This window comes from Cuculus canorus, chromosome Z (genome assembly GCF_017976375.1).
Source record: "Cuculus canorus isolate bCucCan1 chromosome Z, bCucCan1.pri, whole genome shotgun sequence".
Classification (NCBI taxonomy): Eukaryota; Metazoa; Chordata; class Aves; order Cuculiformes; family Cuculidae; genus Cuculus; species Cuculus canorus.
This window is the reverse complement of record NC_071441.1, coordinates 44,659,191-44,678,875: the sequence shown is the minus strand read 5'-3', so window position 1 is coordinate 44,678,875 and position 19,685 is coordinate 44,659,191. Positions and strand designations below refer to the sequence as shown.

Genomic DNA, 19,685 nt, shown 5'->3' with positions numbered 1-19,685 from the left:
CTAGACTGAAATTATGCTAGAGTGAAATTACAAAATGTTGGGGGCGGAGGGAGGTAAAGAAGGAAGACATATAATTCTGTTCATGTATGAAAGATATTTTATAGATATAGACTTCGTGCTTTTCACAGAATGTATCCTGAAGGGAACAAAATATCACAAGACAGATATACATTCAAATAGCAGAGGTTTGCACTTATTAATTCTGTTGGCACTTTTAACAATCACATATTCTCACATGTATAAATATTAAGGTTAAAAAAAAAGATATTTAATATTTTTTCAAAAAAAAAGTTGCAAGTCAGGATAAGAAGTTACATGTACATTTCAAGTTATTGTAAGTGAAAAACCCTGGTATCTGAATTGTTAAAAGTAGAAGTAAATGTTTCAAAGTACAGCTGTAGAAGGCAGTCTAATAAAAGAACAATTTTTTTCCAATCTATGGTGACATGATTTCTGAGATGTCATTCATGAAAGCTTCCTCTGATTTTCCTACAGTTTTTGGGGCAATTACCAGTCTTACAATGCAGTCAGGACTACCTGGGGATTAGGGATTTCAACCAAAACTTTTAGGAGTTCATAAAATGGCAAAATTGGTTAAAGACAATAATAACAAACTTCAGGTATAAAGTATAGTATGATTCTTACACAGTTTTAAAATACTATATTTGGAGTGAATTTCAAAATATAATTGCATTAGGTAGTTTACAAAGTACTTACAAGCTGCACATACTGTGTTACACTGGATAACAATAAGAGGTGTGCTGCACTACATTTTCCATTTCTGCTGTCAGTCAGCAGATAATAGCCACTCTTTATATTTTCATTGATGATACAGACGGCAGGATTGACAGCAAGTAGAGTGGAGCAGTTGTCACACCAGAAGGATGGGATGTCATGCAGAGGGACCTGCACAAGCTGGAGAACAGGGCCTGTGTGAACCTCATGAGGTTCAACAAGGCCAGGTGCCAGCTCCTACACCTGCTGTGGGGCAATCCGTGGTTTCAATGCAGGCTGGGGGATGATGTGTTTGGGAGCAACCCCGCAGAGAAGGACTTGGGGGTGCTAATTGAGGAGAACCCTGACATGAGTCGGTAAAAGTCAACAGTATTTTGGGCTGCATCAAAAGAAGCATGGCCAGCAGGTTGAGGGATGGGATTCTTCCTCTCTACTGCGCTTTTGTGAGACTCCACTCAGAGTACTCCACTCTGTGTCCAGTTCTGAAACCCTCAACAGAAGAAGGATATGGAACTTCTGGAAGAGGTCCAGGGAACAGCCATGAAGATGATCAGAGGTCTGGAGCGTCTCTGCTATGAGGCCAGGATAAGGGAATTGGAGTTGTTCAGCCTGGAGAAGAGAAGGCTCTGAGGAGACCTTATAGCAGCCTGTAGGGGGCCTACAAGAAAGCTGGAGAGGGACTTTTTACAAGGGCATGGAGTATAAGGACAAGGGGGAATAGCCTTAAATTGGAAGAGGAAAGATTTACATTAGACATTAGGAAGAAATTCTTCACAATGAAGGTGGTGAGGCACTGGTTGCCCAGGGAATCTGTGGATGCCCCCTCTCCGGAATTGTCCAAGGCCAGGTTGGATGGGGCCTTGGGCAGCCTGATCTAGTGGGAGATGTCCCTGCCCGTGGCGGGGGCATTGAAACTAAATGATCTTCAAGATCCCTTCCAACCCAAACCATTTTATGGTTCTTTGGTGTAATTTTTTCACTAGCGTGGGGAAAATTACTCTCTTGCGTTCCATACAATCTTTCACCAGCTTCTACAAAAGCTAATTTGGAACTCCAAGTAATCCAGAAGACACTGAGAGGAAATCAAGAAAAAAGCAAAGTCAAGTCAATTTCACATTCTTGACATCATACATCAACTCACTATAGCCTGGAGAAGCACCGGAAACACAGGGAGGATGTCAAAAGTACATAGTGCAGAAAGAGAAAATTATAGGAACAGCTACAAGGCAAGAAAGAAAGGAGATCTGAATATACATGTGTTCCTGCAGTAGCAATCAGAAAGAAAAGGAAAAAAAAATTCAAAATACTATTAGGAAAAGTAAAAATGTCATGAGACAGACATAGTATAACAAGTCAATTTTTAAAAACAAAGTAAAGAAAAAGAAGATTGAAAACGTGGTAAATAAACACAAGTAACAATAAAAAGGCTATAACTAATTTTCTGGGTTGCAAAATGAACTGTCACAAAGCAAACACTCTCTTTTTCATCTCTGATAGGCTCAGCCTGAAAGCTAGTAGGTTTTGAGTAATTATAAACACAGTCTAAAATATCTAATGCATCAATTGGTATGCCATGATATTATTTCATACCATGTTGAATAGCAGCATAGAGAGCATTTGGTAGATGATTAACTGTTGTCTTTCTTCCCTTCCAAGACTTATCCATATATGAGAACATTGTTGCCTTGCCAGGAAAATGTTTTTGAATATCAGGAGCATTAAAGATACTTTCTTAATAGAGCCAGTTTTCCTGTCATCTCTACCACTCTTCCTTAAGAAGGATCAAAAACAAGAAAAAAGAATTACTAATTATGTCCCAGGCATCTATCCTATAAAGTTGCTAACTGAAAACAGAACCTGATTTTAGTATTTTTACTATTAAGCAGAAGTTCTATGCAGTATTTCTGACAGCTGGGTGACTAATACTGGTGTGAAGGTTTATAGTTTAAAAATTATAATTTACATTTTCCTTAATTAAAAAAAATCCACAAAATCTTTTCAATACATATTCTGTTGCTGTTACTTCTAGTTGCAGCAAAGAGTGTTTCAAAATTCATGTTCACAAGATTGTTTTATATTATTCCAAATACAAATTCTTTTCGTGCTGTCCCATGTGAGTATTCTGCAGAGCACAATATTTTTCTACCTCTAGATGTCTCCCTTCTCCATTCTCCTGTAACTGTAACGCATTCAAACCATTCACTTTCCAAGAATCCTACATCTAAGAAGCATGTGTACCATTTTAAGTATTCAATACAATACAAGCCTGAAACATTTGCGCATTAAGACATTGCATACTTGACATACTTATAGATGGTATCTAAGTTGGCAAACCTACAAATAAATTCCAGCGTCTGAAAAGATAATTGCACAATATTTCAATATTTGTATGCCTCCGCAATCAGCATGGATGACAAATTCCTAGAGGCATTTTTTTCCAGGTAAAGAATCTTCTTAAGATAAAATTTAACCAAAAATAATACCATCATTGTTTAATATAAAGCCAATGACAGGCTTTAAACAATTATTTACTTCCCCCAGATGAACACATTTCTTATGGCATAGAGCCTAGCTGTAAAATCATATCAGAAAAGTTGCAACTCACCAGTAACTGAAAAATAACAAGACTTGTTTCTGCCATTCACCTGCACGTGCTTTAAGAGGACTCCTGTACCTTGAGGAGGCTACAGTTGCTACTTTAATAGTGCTGTTCTCAACAGTAATCTTAAGGGAGCAGCAAACACTTCTCAGTTTCATTCCAAGATACTAAGTCTTTATCAGGTATCAACAAGAAGGAGAAGCAGTCAGTCTGCTTCCAGGTCTTTAAATTAATCTGCACAGATGGAAAGAAGTGCCTACAGGTGGCCTGTGTCAGCATCAGAGCGCACAGGGCCAAACTCAGCTTTCTGAGAAAGGCTCTGAGCCAGCAAACTGCTGCTTCTTTCTCTTAGAGAAAATGCTTCCTGCTAATCACTGCGTTTGCATTTAACTAAGAAAAATATTGTGATAAGCATGACAGCCATTAATGAAACAGTGGGACAACTATGAAAAAAATTTTATGTGCAGAAAATATTTTGTCATTATACAGTTATGAGGAACCCCACGCATTTAAATCCTCTACGTGACAGTTTTCATATATGAAAATTTTTGCTAATGTGTGTTATTACTAGATTATGCTACCATGCTATAATTACTGCTGTTAATTTTAATCTGTCCTATTCTGAATGAAATTTATAAGTAAAAGCATTTACATACCTGAATATTGTCTGTGGCACCAAAGATAAATACATCTCCAGAATGATGGTGAGGATGAACAACAAATTCAGTTGCTTTCTAGGAGAATGTTCCACTTAGTTGAGAAAAATATAGGATCTTGTTATAATCTTGAAATATTTAGGTTTTACAAGTTATATATAACTTAAAAAATTTTTGATAACTGAAATTTTGTTCTCTTTAATTGAGTATGTACTGAATTGTTTTCTCATTTGCAAAGCAAAGAACTTGCATGTGCCTTGCTTTTGTCCACTTGCAATCACGTCACATCACACAGGAGCTTCCTAGTCCAAAACACGACTGTGACTTAGACTTAGAGGTATTACAAGTGTACCATGGGTCTAGCAACTGCAAAAAAATTGCTCTAATTAGTAACTGCTAATTAGAGCAATGCTGTACAACTACAGATTAAATCCAAACTGTAATAGCGCACACTGTAACTTTCCATCACAACAGCTTCAGGTACAGTAACAGAAAGATTTTTTTTCCTTTCTATTTGTTCAGCTATAAACATAACAGTATCAAAATAGTATTAATACTTTATGATCCAAAACTGTGAAAACCACAGAGATCAAAACTAGAGATTTTTCTGCTAAAAGTACCTTTTTTGAGGACTGACTCCAGAGAAGCTTTGCCAGTTGCTTCTCCAGAAACACCTGAATTTTCTAAGCAAATTTGAAAGCATTGAGCTCAGCAAGTTAAGATAAGAATAGTGATGTTTTTTCACATCAGTCAAAGACACATGAATAACTTGGCCAAATATTGCATGATGTCTTAGTTTCCAAAAGAAGCTTTGTCGTGTCTATAATAACTGGCACACAGAAGAGTAAAGCAATAGATATAATACAGTTTTGCTTACGGTCTTGACCTCCCAGGAAACAGCTATTTAAAATGGCTCTAAGAACTGAGAGTAGTTTTAATTTTAAAAGACAGTGGGTTTGGGGAAACTGAGCAAAGTGTGTGTTGTTGAGAGGTCTTTCTGTGTTTGGTTTAGCTTTTGTCTGAACAGGCTGCATCGATGGGCTGAGACAAAAAGTATGAGGTTCAACAAGGCCAAGTGCAAAGTCCTGCACTTGGGACAAAACAACCCCGTGCAGCACTACAGGTTTGGAAAAGAGTGGCTGGAAAGCTGCCTGGCAGAGAAGCACTCTGCACTGGTGACACAGCACCTTGAATACTATATTAGGTTTTGGGTCTCTCACTACATGAAAGACATTGAGGTGCTGGAGCGTGTCCAGAGAAGAGCAACAAAGCTGGTGAAAGGGCTGGAGAAAAAGTCTTATGAGGAGCAGCTGAGGGAACTGTGGTTGTTTAGCCTGGAGAAGAGGAGGCTGAGACACACCTTGCCACTGTCTACGAAAACCTGAAAGGAGGTTGTAGAGAGGTGAGTGCTGGTCTCTTCCACCAAGAATGAGAATGGAAATGGCCCCAAGTTGTGCCAGGGGAGGTTCAGATTAGACATTAGGCAAAATTTCTTCACTGAAAGGGTTATCAGGCACTGGAACAGAATGGTCAGGGAGGTGATGGAGTCATCATCCCTGAAGGAATGTGGTGAGGTATCAGTCTTTTTTCCCAAGTAACAATGATAGGAAGAGAGGAAATGGCCTCGGTTGTGCCAGAGGAAGTTTAGATTGGATATTATGAAGAACTTCTTCTCTGAAAGAAATCTTTGGAACAGGCTGACTAGGGAAGTGGTTGAGTCATCATCATTTCTGGAGATATTTAAAAGTTTCGTAGATTGGTGCTTAGGGACGTTGTTTCCTTGGCAGTGTCAAGTCCACAGTTGGATATAGTTATCTTAAGGGTTTTTTCCAACGTAAATGATTTTATGATTCTATTAGGTGGCAACCCTGTTTGGCATTCTATTAGTTGGTGTGAATGCAGCTGATTCACAGGTTTTAGAAACTGTGGAATTTAGTCATTCTGGATCCAAGTTTTCAAATCTACACTCTAGAAAAGAAACCATACAGAAATGTATTCATTAACGGCTGTGGCATAAGAATTTGCCTCCTTAATCCACTTTGAATAGAAACTTTGTTCACTGGGAAGCAATAGGAATCAATGCATTTATTTATAAACTAATGTCTGACTGCCATGAGCAAGGGAACCGAAGATTGAAGTAAAGCAGGTACAATATTTATGGTTCTAAGCCAGAGCTTGTAATTCCTGTCCCTTCAAACATTTTTGTTTGAATATCGTATGTAACAACATTTTTTTCAGGGGCATCAGAAACAGTGCATGTTAAAGTAAATACTTATTTTGTTTTACATTAAAAATTGAAAACTACAGGTGGGTCAATTACACACAACAGTAGAAGTCTAGAAAAGGACAGACATTCATGAAATGCTGAATTTCATAAACAAATGAAACTTCTGAGGCATTGTAGGCAAAGCCTTTTTTATGTCTACATAGCTTTTATGTCTACAAGAAATGACAGATAAGGTTTCCAAAAAATCAAAGTTCCAGGACTACGTTTTTTCATCTACTAGGTTCATGCTTAGTCAAGACCTTTACATACCATACAGGACAAGTCTAGTTAGAAATTAATAACTACAAGTAATCACACAATTACATCAAAAATTCCTTACAAACAGATGACAAAGATCTTGGATTATACAAATATTTAATATCTCAGAGTTCTTCTGGAAGTCAGCTCATTGTAAGGAAAGTTCACTATACCATTAGAAAACTACTTGACTAACTGTGGTAGTGCAAAAATGTATCATCTTTCTGAGATTTGATCTCAGCTGGAGAGACTAAAAGAAATGTGGTGCCTGATGTAACAGCACACTATTTTAGGAGATGTGTGAGGTACACAAGTCAAATAATTACCACCCTCCTTTTGTATCATCTGTGTTTTCATAGGCAGAACCAGGAATAATTACATGGATCAATGTAAATTCTGAGGAAAAACTTGTAATAAATACCTTAAAGCAGATAAAATGCTAGGTATTCCAGATCAGTGTAGCTGCAGCAAGTGAGGGTGAATTTCTTCTTCTTTCGTTGGTGAAAACCGGGCTGGGAGCTGAAGGACTCTGTGCTTCTTCATACTGAAGGTAGAAGAGAACATCCCATATGCTGGTAGAGAGAGTAGTCTGTCCCAAAACTACAAATTGAAGGCAGTTCCTGTTTTTAGGGAAGAGGAAATATGCAAGGGAATATGCACACAAAAATGAAGAATTATTACAACTACTGAAACTTTACAACCTGTCACATTAAAGTAATAAGTTTCTCTGCTGTAATAGTACCAGCGATCTTACTTGAAAAATCTTACTGTGGTAGAGTTCTGCACAGTCACATAATCAATACAAGGTACTGATCAGACATACATTAACAGTATTGCTAAGTGGCCAGAAAAGACACTGCAGACTAAAACAAGCATAGTAACTGCAAAATCAATATAATTATTAGGGGTTAATTTAAAAGATGGGGAATAATGCTTGTAATTACCTGCATTATCTCACAACCACTCTGCGCTGGCACAGAATTCATATTGAATATCTTCTGAAATGTCGTGTAGCTGGAGAACCTGAGCCCATGTGCATGCAGAAAAACTTCTGACATACACTCTATGTGGTTAGAAACAGAAACAAGGGGCTATAGAAATTACCCAATTAAAACATGCTCTAAAGAAAGCTAATAAAAGACCTAGACCTCCTAGACCTTCTGAACAGATGTTTGTCTGTTATTGCTGTTGTTATTAATTAGTTATTAATAAAAATGACATTTATTCCTTATTGCTATTATTAATAATTAATGAAAACAAACATAATAAAATAATTTGAAGAGGGAAAACTCCACGCTTTTGTGGGCTGAATTTCATCACCTTCTCCATAAAGAAGACTCTTTTCCCCTTAGCATTCTAACTAAAATTTCCTTTTAGCCAATTAAGCTGATTTCTTATTATCTTTTCCTTAGCAGTGCAAAGAGTTGTCTCTTACCATCCTCTCAATATGAGAAGGCTGATGAAGGGTCAGCTATTGTGTTGTTGAAGAGGATTATGATGATTATTACAGAAAAACAAAGCAAAAGTTTATTCTCTCTTTCTTTCCCTTTGTAATGGCAGTGGTCCCTTTTTTTTTTTTTCCAGAAGAAAGAGGCATGGCAGGGTGCTGCATGAATCAGCATCAAAACCATCATTTTGTGACAATGCATCAGGAAGGGGAGAACAGGAGAGCAAAGAGTTTAAGAGAAGCTATAAAAGCAGAAGGAAAGCTGAGCTCAGTTATACTTATTTTTTATTATTAGAAGTTGTTTATATAATAAACGCTGGAGAAATGCCAGGTTATAGTTTTATTCTTTGTTATATAACACTGATATTCAGTTTGCAAAAGTAATTTTATGCTTCTTGCAGTGCTAATGATTCATTTAGCCTGCCATTCCCTAGCAGCATGCAAACCACCAAGCATTTTAACAAAGATCATCTCAGTTCCCAAGTTCTGAGCAACGTAAAGCTGCACAGAGAAAAATAATACAAAACAAAGAATTTGTGGGATGTTCAATTATGTAACTGTTATCCTAGTTATATAATTGCATGAGAAAATATATCCTGTTATGAATAGATATGCTATGTTGAGCTTTTCATCCACCAGCAGCCCTAACTACTTCTCTTCAGGGCTACTTTCAGTCCATTCTCTGCCCAGCCTGCATTTGCGCTTGGGATTGCCCCAACACAGGTGCAGGACCCTGCACTTGGCCTTGTTGAACTTCACGAGGTTCTCGCAGGCCCACTTCTCAAGCTTGTCAAGGCCTGTCTAGATGTCATCCCCTTCCTTCAGCTCGGTGTCATCAGCAAACTTGCTGAGCGTTCCCTTAATCCTACTGCCCATGTTGCTCACAAAGATGTTAAACAGCACTGGTCTCAATAGCAACCCCCGTGGAACACCTCTCATCACTGGTCTCCACTTCAACATTGAGCACAGCTCTCTGAGTGCAACTGTCCAGCCAATTCCCTGTTCACTGAAAGGTCTATCCATCAAGTCTGTGTCTCTACAATTTAGAGACTAGAGTGTCATGTGGGGCAGTATTGAATGCTTTGCAGATGTTCAGGGAGACTACGTCGGTTACGTTTCCCTTATCCACCATCACTGTAGCCCCATCGTAGAAGGCCACCAAATTAATCAGGCATGATTTGCCCTTAGTGAGAAGCCATGTTGACTGTTACCAATCACCTTCTTATTTTCCATGTGCCTCAGCAGAGTTTCCAGAAGGATCTTCTCCATGATCTCACTGGGTACAAATGTGAGACTGACCATGCCGTAGTTCCCCAGGTCTTCCTTTTTTCCTTTTTTAAAAATCAGGGTTATGTTTCCCCTTTTCAGTCAGTGGAAACTTTACTGGACTGACATCTCTTCTCCAATATGGTGAGTAGTGGCTTAGCAACTTCATCCACCAAGTCTCTTGGGACTCACAGATGTATCTCATGGGGTCCCATGGACTCGTGCATCTTCAGGTTCCATAGATGGCCTTGTACCTGATCCTCTGCTACAGTGTGTGGTTCTTTTTTCTCCCAGTCTTTGACTTTGCCTTCTGTAACCTGGGTAGTGTGGCTTCAGCCCTTGACAGTGAAGACTGAGGCAAGAAAGTAATTGAGTAGTGCAGCCTTCTCTATATTCTGGGTAACTAGGTCTTCTGTTTCCTTCCAGAGAGAACCCACATTCTCCCTAGTCTTTCTTTTATCACCAGTGCACTTCTGCTGTTTAATTTTTCAGCAGTTAAATGCCAAATCTTCTTTCCTCACTTTTCAAGCAGATGACGTCTATGATAATAGATATTCCAATTTCATCTCTTCTGACTACAGAAAAGCCTGAAAGAGAAGTCTGCAAATTCAAAGTGTCTTGATTAACAGGCCACTGACCTATAATTAGTGGCAATTTCCCTTGTCAAGGACCTCTTTCTGTCGGCAAGATGAATCAAATTAGTTTGCAGGTAGTACTTGAAAGTTAGAGAAAATTGGAGTAGCCAAAACTGGGGCAGGGAGAGCTGGAGGTGGGGGCAAAGGGCCTAGCTGCTTACATATGCAAGGCACTGGAGATTAAAGCACTGTGGTGATCACCCTTATCACCTTGACTGTGTCTAAACTGGCACGTGGATGTCCAGCTTGCTTCTGGTGACAGGGGAGGCTGAGCTTTAGGTTACATGTAGGAAGTCTACAGTTCTCTGAGGAACACCCCTCAGGATATCAGCAGGGGTTTCTCAAGACAGGAACACCAGTCATCTCTTTTCTGCTTGGCTGGTCCTATAAGCTAGAGGTGCGGGTGAGAGAAGGGTCCCGAGGCGGGGGTCCCCATGCCACCTCTCTCCTGTACTGCAGGGATGGATGCCTCGGTGCAACTGAGCCCATCTGTTGCCAGGCAGTATCACCTACTGGTTCCCGACAGCCTTTGTGGAAAATGTGATGCCCGACAGCAAGCCAGTGGGTAAGAAATTGGTTGGATGGTCGTATTTAGAGTAGTGGTCAACAGCTCAATGTCCAGATGGAGATCTGTGACAAGTGGTGTCCCTCAGAGATCTGTACTGGGACCAGTGCTGTTTAATATCTTCAATGATATAGCCAGCAAGATTGAGTGCACCCTCAGCAAGTTTGCATATGAAACCAAGCTGAGTGGTGCAGTTGTCACACCAGAAGGACAGGATGTCATCCAGAGGGACCTGGACAAGCTGGAGAAGTGGGCCTGTGTGAATCTCATGAGGTTCAACAAGGCCAAGTGCAAGGTCCCATATCTGGGTCAGGGCAATCTGTGGTTTCAATACAAGATGGGGGATGTTGTGATTGCGAGCTGCCCTGCAGAGAAGGACTTGGGGTGCTGGTTGATGAGAAGCTTGACATGAGCCAACTATGGGCACTCACAGCCCAGAAGACCAACTGTGTCCTACGCTGCATCAAAAGCAGTATGGCCAGCAGGGCAAGGGAGGTGATTCTGCCCCTCTACTCTGCTCTTGTGAGACCTCACCTGCAGTATTGTGTCCAGTTCTGAAATCCTCAACATAAGAAGGATATGGAGTCATTGGAACAGGTCCAGAGGAGGGCTACAAGGATGATCAGAGGGCTGGAGCACCTTCCATACGAGGACAGACTGAGAGAGTTGGGGTTGTTCAGCCTGGAGAAGAGAATGCTCCGAAGAGACCTTATAACGACCTTCCAGTACCTGAGTGGGCTAAGGGAAAGCCAGGGAGGGACTGTTTACAAAGGCAGGTAGTGATAGGACTACGTGGAATGGCTATAAATTGGAGAGGGGCAAATTTAGACTAGACATAAGGTGGAATTTATTCACAATGAAAGTGGAGGCACTGGAAAAGGTTGCCCAGCAGAGTTGTGGATGCCCAATCCCTGGAGGTGTTCAAGTGATACCCATGGTAGGGGGGTTGGAACTAGATGATCTTTAAAGTCCCTTCCAACTATGATTCTATGAGTCTTGCCATCATGCTCCTGCTGCCTTCAAACAGCATGGGCTAGCAGCATGGGCTGCCTGGCCTGCACTACCCTGGTGGTGCAGCTCAGAAGCTGCAGGCACCCCAGAACTGGGCTGAGGCATTTGCCATGGGCATCTGAACTGATGGCCAGCTTGAGTGCTGCTGAAAAAGTAAACTCTGGGTACTGCCAGAGGGAGCAGAGCTAAATCTCACTGTGTCAGCTGAGCACAGAGACCATGTAGAGCAGCAGGGCTCTGGGCAGGATGCAGCAACTTGTGCTCCCCTAGTTACCAGCAGCCTTGCCTTCCCTTGCAGATGAGGCACTTCGCAGCTTTGAGGACCTAGGGCTAAATATGGATTCAGCAACCTGCTTGTGGGGAACACTTGCCTGTGACAGAATACCAGTGTTTAACACAAGAATTAAATTAATGCATTAATCCAACAAAAAGCAACTCCATAAAAACATCTGTGGAGAGTGTTTCTCAAGAACAGCTAAATTTTCAGGTTTATGAAAACTGAAGAAAGCTTTACTTCTTTTCTTTCATCTTGAGAGGCTTTGGTGTAGCGTGTGGGGGTCTATCTGAAGTGTGCTGAAGATGGCATTTGTGTGACCAAATGCTGCAGGCTTGCCTTTTGCTTTGAGATGGAGAAAAATGTTTAAGCCTACAGAGAGAAATGTTTAGCCCTCTCTGGGCCACAGAGCTTTGAAACTGAAAGGAGCTGGAGAAGGCACACAAATCAAGAAGACAGCATAGGACAGGAGAACATGCACTGTGTAGGTATGTTTTGGCTTTTAATTGCCACCTGTTCAGGCCTTGAGCATTTCTGATGCTGTGTGTAGATTCGTTACCCAGACAGACTGTATTGAAATACATGCTGCATGACATACAGATGCAGCATATGGTGCCACTGGGGGAATAGCTGTTTCAAACCCCAGACATACAACCCAAGAGGAGCAGTAAAACAAAAAAAGCCACAGCTGACCGTTTTTGTCAGTACATCAGGAAGAAAGAGATACTTCTCTTCAAGAAAGGTAGTAAGGCTGAAAGTGGCTTTCTTTCACAGGGGGAGAGGAGGGAACAGCCTGCTGTCTCCTAAGGCAGGATTATGAGTATACAGCCAGCCTAATGCCTCCTTATGGTCAGGATGGAATTCAGAGTATGTGTGGTTTCATTTTCTCTGAAAGAGTGATAATAAAAGAACTTTGACAGATTTTCAGATGGACAAAACTTCAAGGTATCTGTCACAAGAGGAAGAGCTGTGGTCTGACCAGAATTCAGAGGAATCAGCTGCCAAGACCATAAATTGGCCAACAGTTGTCCCAAATACATAGAATCATAGAAGTATTGAGACTGGAAAAGACCTTTAAGATCATCAAGTTCAACTATCAGCCTAATATGACCATGCCTACTAAATTACGCCCCAAAATGCACTATCTGCACGCATTTAAAACACCTCCAGGAATGGAGACTCCACCACTTCTCTAGCCAGACTCTTCTAAAGCTTGACCACTCTGGACACGCTCCAGCAACTTCACGTCCTTCTTTCAGTAAAGCACCCAAAAGCAAAACACAGTATTCAAAGTGTGGTCTCACTAACGCTGCGTGCAGGGCAACAATCACTTCATTACTCCTGCTGACCACATAATTTTTGAGACAAGCCAGGATGCTGTTCACCTTCTTGGCCACCTGAACACACTGCTAGTTCATGCTCAGCCAGATGTCAACCAGCACCTTCAGATCCTTTTCCACTGGACACTTTTATAGCCATACTTCCCCAAGCCTGCAAACATCGCATGGGTTTGTTGTCATCCAAGTGCAGGACCTGGCACTTAGCCTTGTTGAATTGTCATACAATTAGCCTCACCCCATCAATCCAGCCTGTCCAGATCCCTCTGCAGAGCCTTCCTACCCTCAAGCAGATCAACACTCCCATACAACTCATCTGCAAATTTACTGAGGGTGCACTCGCTTCCCTCACCTAGATAACTGAAAATTATATTAAACAGAAGTGGGCCAAATACTGAGCTGTGGGGAACACCATTTGTGACCAGATGCCAACTCGATTTAACTTCATTCACTACAACTCTCTAGGCTCAACCACGCATCTAGGTTTTTACCCAGCAAAGAGTACACCTGTCTAAGTCATGAGTTTCCAGCTTCTCTAAGAGAATGTTGTGGGAGACAGTATCAAAGGCTTTAGTGAAGTCCAACTAGATAATATCCATAGCTTTTCCCTCATCCACTAGGCAGGTAACATGATCATAGAAGGAAATCAGGTTGGTGAAGCAAGACCTGCCATTCACGAACCTATGCTGGTTGGTCCTGATCCCCAGGCTGACCTGCACTTGCCTGGCTAGTGCACTACAGATGAACCACTCCATAATCTTCCCCGGTACTGACATCAGGCTGGCAAACCTGTAGTTCCCCAGAACCTCTTTCTGGCCATTCTTCTAGATGGGCATCATATTGGCAAGTCTCCAGTTGTCTGGGACCTCCCCTGTTAACCAAGACTGTTGATAAATATGATGGAGAGTGGCTTGGCAACCTCCTCTGCCACCTCTCTCAGTACTCTCAGGTGGATCCCATCTTGTTGCATAGACTTACTAGCATCCTGGTGGCATTGCAGGTCATTGACTGCTTCCTCCTGGACCATGTGGGGTTTATCCTGCTCTCTATTCCTGTCTTCCAACTCAGGGGGCTGAAGTTGGATAACTTGTCTGACTATTACAGACCGAGGTGAAGGAGGCATTAAGCACCTCAGTCTTTTCCTCATCCTCAATAGTAATGTTCTCCTTCATATCCAGTAAAGGTTGGAGATTCTCCTTCGCTCTCTTTCTGTTGATGTATTTATGAAAACATTTTTTATTGTCTCCTACAACAGTGGCCAGAGTGAGTTTGATATTTTGGAGAGCCGAATACTCTGAAATAGATTTCCCATCCTTAATATAGATGACGCCTTAACAGTTTTAGTTTCTAAGTGTACTTTTCTCCCACGTGATTTTATCACTCCCACCTTAGCACTTAGATATACGCTCAAAGAATGTAACACCCTCATGTGAGAAGGAAGAACTCTTAGGTCCCTTCTTAAGAAAAGGGATAGCAAGACAAAAATAGAGAAAAACTACTCATCTGAAGCGGGTAGAAGACCTGTGCCCAAGCTAGCATCTCTGATCAAAGTACCCCAACTTTCTGTTTCAGTGCTTTAACCATATACATTTTCTTGTCCCAGAGATAACATGACAAGAGACTGATAACATGATAACAACTGAGCAACAGACATAGCACAAAGACGCTCTGTATAGTACAGAAAACAGTGAGGATATTTTGGGGGCTTAATAACAACTTTGGCATATTCACCTGGAGTGAGCATATTTCCACCTTTGCTAGCACTGCTTCCTACAGAGATAACAAAACCCACAGTGAATATTTTAAGAAGGCAGTTAAGAATTTCCTTCCAAATCACTATTCAGATGAGACTAGCCAGGCCTGAAGAGTAGTAAGAAAGCTAAGAAATAACTGCCAGATAAAGTGAGGCAAGGATATATCTGTATTGCTGAATGAACTAATTTTGGAATAAGATGCAATAGCCTGTACCCGGATTAGCTGTTCTAAAGCCCTCATGCAAGCTTTCCTCTTTTTCGCATGATTAATACCAACTTCCAAGGTACATGGGCAACATCTAGTGTTGGCTGGGGGATACTGCATATTCCAGCATCTTCATGAATGGCTAAACATCTGAATCACTCACAACAGATGGCTATAAAAGAGTTTCTATGCTTGAATGCAGTTAATGGTTAGTCCTGTTGGTATCCTGTTTAGACTTAGCAATAAATAAATAATCAGGAGCCTTGGGAAAAGAAGGTTAAAGGAACAATCTTAACCCAAAAGTGATGTGTTGTCGAAAAGTTTCTCACCCACATGAATAGTGCTATGCTGGATTATCTTAAATTAATAGCAAAATTAATAGCATCATTTAATCTGTAAATCCTAGAAAGTCTGTTTAGAGGCATGCAGAATGCCTTTCTCCAATACCAAATTATGGTGATAGCCACAGTCCCAGAAGCCAGAAATATGCTGATCCTGCCAGAGTAGAATTAACTTCCCTGTCAAATAAGGCTATTACTGAATAGAAATGTATAGATGACTTGATTAAGCAGGACCTGCAGAGTGTATGCTCAGAGCTTCAGACAGAGAATGGAGAGATCATACATGATGATGTGCATGCTCCAGGTATGCTTCTTAGGACGATGGGGAACAGGAGGAGGCTATGCTGTAGAGCTGACACTGGCGTGTAGAGGTCAGCAAAAGTCAGATCCTCCTGCTACCACAGGAGCCTTTACCCTATCTGGTGATGTACCAGTTAACCCATTTTCTCCGCCTTTCCTTCCTCGTCATCCATGACCCAGATTCCCCAACGACTCTCTTTCACAGTATGACAGCAAGACTCTACGACCAGCAAATGTCTACAAACTTTTCAAAGAGGGTTAGCACTAGCCAGATCATAATCAAATTGTGGCTGAAAGAAGTGTTTATTTCTTTCACTGTGTGGATCCAGCCTTCCCCTGATGCTCCAGAACAATAATCGTCTAAACTGGTAAGAAGTGTTCCTTTGTCCCATCTGGGGACCAGTTACTGAGACTTAGGGAGTTTTTTGGAACCCCAAATTTTTTATCAAGGCCTCGATACTAGGCTATAATCTGTTCTCTCACAGCACATTATACTGACAGTGCTTGTCTGCCAAACCCCAATAATCTGACCAGGTCAAATACTATATTCACTACTTTTATATCACAGCTCTGTACACAGCTAGGAGAAGAACATGATCGTTACCTCACCATGTGTTTCCCACAGAAAACTGATGGGGAGGGAGAAGGAAGGATGCACTCAGCTGGTATTATTTCCCCAGATCATAGAATGTGTTGGTACCGTCCGAGACTACCAGGTCCCAAAGTCCAGATATGTAGATATCTACCTCCAGGAGGCACAACCCATATGCTGCTCATGTCGTACCTGCAGACACCTGCGTGGCAAACCCTAGATGTATTAGGTGTTGGGGAAATCCCTCAGTTTTTTTGACAGGATCAGAACTCAGTCCCCGTCCTTGGAGAGACTTCTACCTGTATCTGCTCTGAGAGCCAGCTAGCCACACTCCTAGCAAGCTGTAAATAGTTTGTAAGCCACAAATAAGCTACAAATACAGATCCTGAGATGCTATCTTCATCTTCCTATTTCGTACCACCTTGATGCAGCCCATCTGGCTCAACGCTGTTGGCTACACCTGCATCAGGAGGTCAGACTAGCTAATAGCTTCAAGTGTCATGGTAGCCATCTTTACAGCATCACCTGCAGTTTGTCCTTCCATTCCGTATTTCCAAAGACAGGGACACAGTTTTGTTTCTTGGTTTTAGCACCATGGACTTGGTTTCAGCAAAGGAAGCTTTAAAAATGTGAGTTAGATACACTTGGTGCCCTGGACTGTGCTCTTGCTGTGACACAAACACAATGTACCACCTAAAAAAATCACCTGTCTTTCTGCTATGTGGATCTAAGAACGATCTTATACAGTAGGTATTGTAAGGAAGGCTCTGCTTCATTAAGGTTATCTGATCAAGGACCTTTTCAGTGCAAAGTGGATAATAAGTAAAAGGATAAGGGATAAGAAAGCACACAGAAAGACACAAACCTGATAGACAACAGATCAAAGAGATAATGCCAAGGATTAAAAGTCTCCAGTTACTAATTGATGGACGATTGAAAGAAATTCTCACACACAGCTTTGGAGACAACCACCTGCACTTTGTAACTGATAAGAAAAGGGAAAGAAGAGGAATGGGAGGAATTGAAGTATTTGAAGGGCGTCTAAGGGACAATGCAAAATTTAGAAAGGAGTGTTTAGCGCACGTGGTTTTCAGAGGAATAAAGTGGGTGAATAGATGGAAAGCGCTACAGAAGGGGACAGTTACATGCAAAACATTGCTGATCAGTATGCTTGTCTGACCACACCCAGTGCCTGATCACTGCTGTTGGTCCTCACTTCTTATTAAACCCCTTTTTAACTACAGTGGGTCTGTGTCTTGGCCACAAGCCACTGGGATGGAAACAGTGTGTGACCCAAGGACCACAAACTTCGGAGGGACAGGGAAGAATGAAGCAGGTGGGGGGCCCAGCCACCTATGCCAGACCTCAAGTGTCTGGTACATGTGCCTGGTAACAGTAGATGTGGGGCAGAAGAGGGTCTGTATTTTCTGCAAACCTGCCATGTGTAGGGGTAGGGTGTACTTCTCTGGCAAACCTCAAGCTGTACCAGCCAATGAGTTGGAGGTACTGGGTCTGGGCAGAGGTACCAAGGAGGCAGAGGATTTGTGCCAGAAAGTTGGAGGACCCATGAGTATGGGGCACCTGTGAGATGAGTGTGTGGGTTCTCGATTTGTTAGCTGGACGGGATGGTGAGTAGGAGACCTGTGAAGCACGTAAAAGGGTTCCGGATCTGGGTGGGGTGTTGGACAGACAGAGGGGCGGGCAATGCCAGTACAAGCCAGAACTCTGTGTGCTTTTGAACTGAGGGGAAGGGAGTGCATGTGCTTTCAGTAGTGAACTTGCATCTTTACCAGCTGAAGAGGAGGAGGGGACTTGCCTGTCCATGCTTATGTTTTATGTGAGTCCTGTATGGTGGCCCTGCATTGAAGGCAGTGCCTTGTTTGTGACAGTGCATATGACCCACCATGTCAGCGAGTCTGGGATATGTGCTGAGCTTTGCTACTTGTTGAACCTGCAAAGAGAAAAGCATCGGCCGTATCCACCTGTCTGGGACAGAGACCCCTGGCTCCCTCAATAAGGCTCCAGCTACGAGGCATAAGGAATCCTTAGGCTCTGGAGCTGCTAGTGGCCACTTATAGTACCACTTCACATGTGCCTGTGCATTTCAAGCCTAAATTCTAACTCATCTCTTGATCTCCCAATTGAAATGCTGTCCTCATCGTATCAAAAGATATAAAATTCACTGCAACTTCATCCTTAATTTGCTCATCCACCAGTCAGTCCGGATTGAACCCCAATTTTGGTTTTTTGGATATGAAGGATCATGAAGTAACAGATTCCCAGAGACATCTGGCAGGATATGCCCATCGAGACAGAGGTGCTACAGAGAGCTCCAATGCATTTGTTTTTCCACACAAGGAACAGACTGGCTTTAAATACCTCTGGTTCTACAGCACACTTACTCTGAGTTAAAAATAACAGAACTAATGCATCAAGAATTGCAGTTCTGAAATTGAAAGCATGAAGAAATTTCAAAACAAATTTGTGTTTTAATGAAATTCAGGTGTAGGGATTTCCAAGTCCGATCACAAATCCATTAACAGAAGAAGTCACTGAGACTAAACAGATAACAAATTCACTAAAGAATTGGTTATTTGAAGAATATTCAGTTCATTATTAGCAGCCACCACTGAAATTTTGTAAAGCTTGTTTTTATTGTCATTTTTCAGGCTGCAAATCAATCTCTGTACTGTAGCTGATTATTGACCCCTGTCATCATGAGCAAATTATTGTCTGTTTGGTCGTGGTGACACACCTCAATGTTTCCTAGACTATCAGTTTCCATTCCTGATGTTTAAGTGCTGAACTGTAGAGACAGAGGTTGCCGGCTTTTCTGTAAACTTTATTTGCCTAAGTTATATTCTAGGTATTGCATTCTTGGGCTAAACACAAGTTATGTTTTCAGAATTCTCAACACCAGTGATTTTCATCAAATCTGAGTGTCACCATGTAAAACAGTTGTAGCATTACAGGTTTACCTCCCAGGCAGATAATAGACAACTCTACTCACAATAATTAATAAATAAACAATGCTGTGAATTCAGCTGAGTGGAGTGCTTTTATTCTGTTTAAACTACCACATATCCAGGCAGCTCAAGCATCAAGCTTGACTAAGCTTGAAGAGTTTTTCCTAGCCCATGACCCTCCAGCAAAATATGAATGGATCCTAACCCATGTTTGATGATTTCTGGTGGAAAAGACTTCATGCTACTTGTATCATAGTGAATATGAAGAAGCTTCACCAGAGTGACACCTGACCTAAGCCGTCTTCTAGAGAACAAATTCTTTTGCAGAGGTACTATTTTCTTTATTATATTCTAATGCCATAGGCAGCACAAATTTACTGTTGAGTGACATAAGCTAGAGTGGAAGCACACAACAGTGCAGAACAGTGCTGCATGGTGTTTAAGAATTTCATTTCAGTTTAAGACTAACATGGGAAGA

At 41.5% G+C, this 19,685-nt stretch overlaps 1 protein-coding gene across 1 annotated transcript in view; it reads right to left on the bottom strand.

The window, feature by feature from the left end:
- The window catches only part of TRABD2A (TraB domain containing 2A), a 100,208-nt gene that overhangs the window by 8,236 nt on the left and 72,287 nt on the right, over window positions 1-19,685 (bottom strand). Inside the window, exons 7-8 of the transcript XR_008447944.1 lie at window positions 6,936-7,134; window positions 718-4,084 (exon numbers count right to left, since the gene is read on the bottom strand). The gene's annotated coding sequence lies outside the window, so the exon portion shown is untranslated. The remainder of the gene's footprint in view (window positions 1-717; window positions 4,085-6,935; window positions 7,135-19,685) is intronic.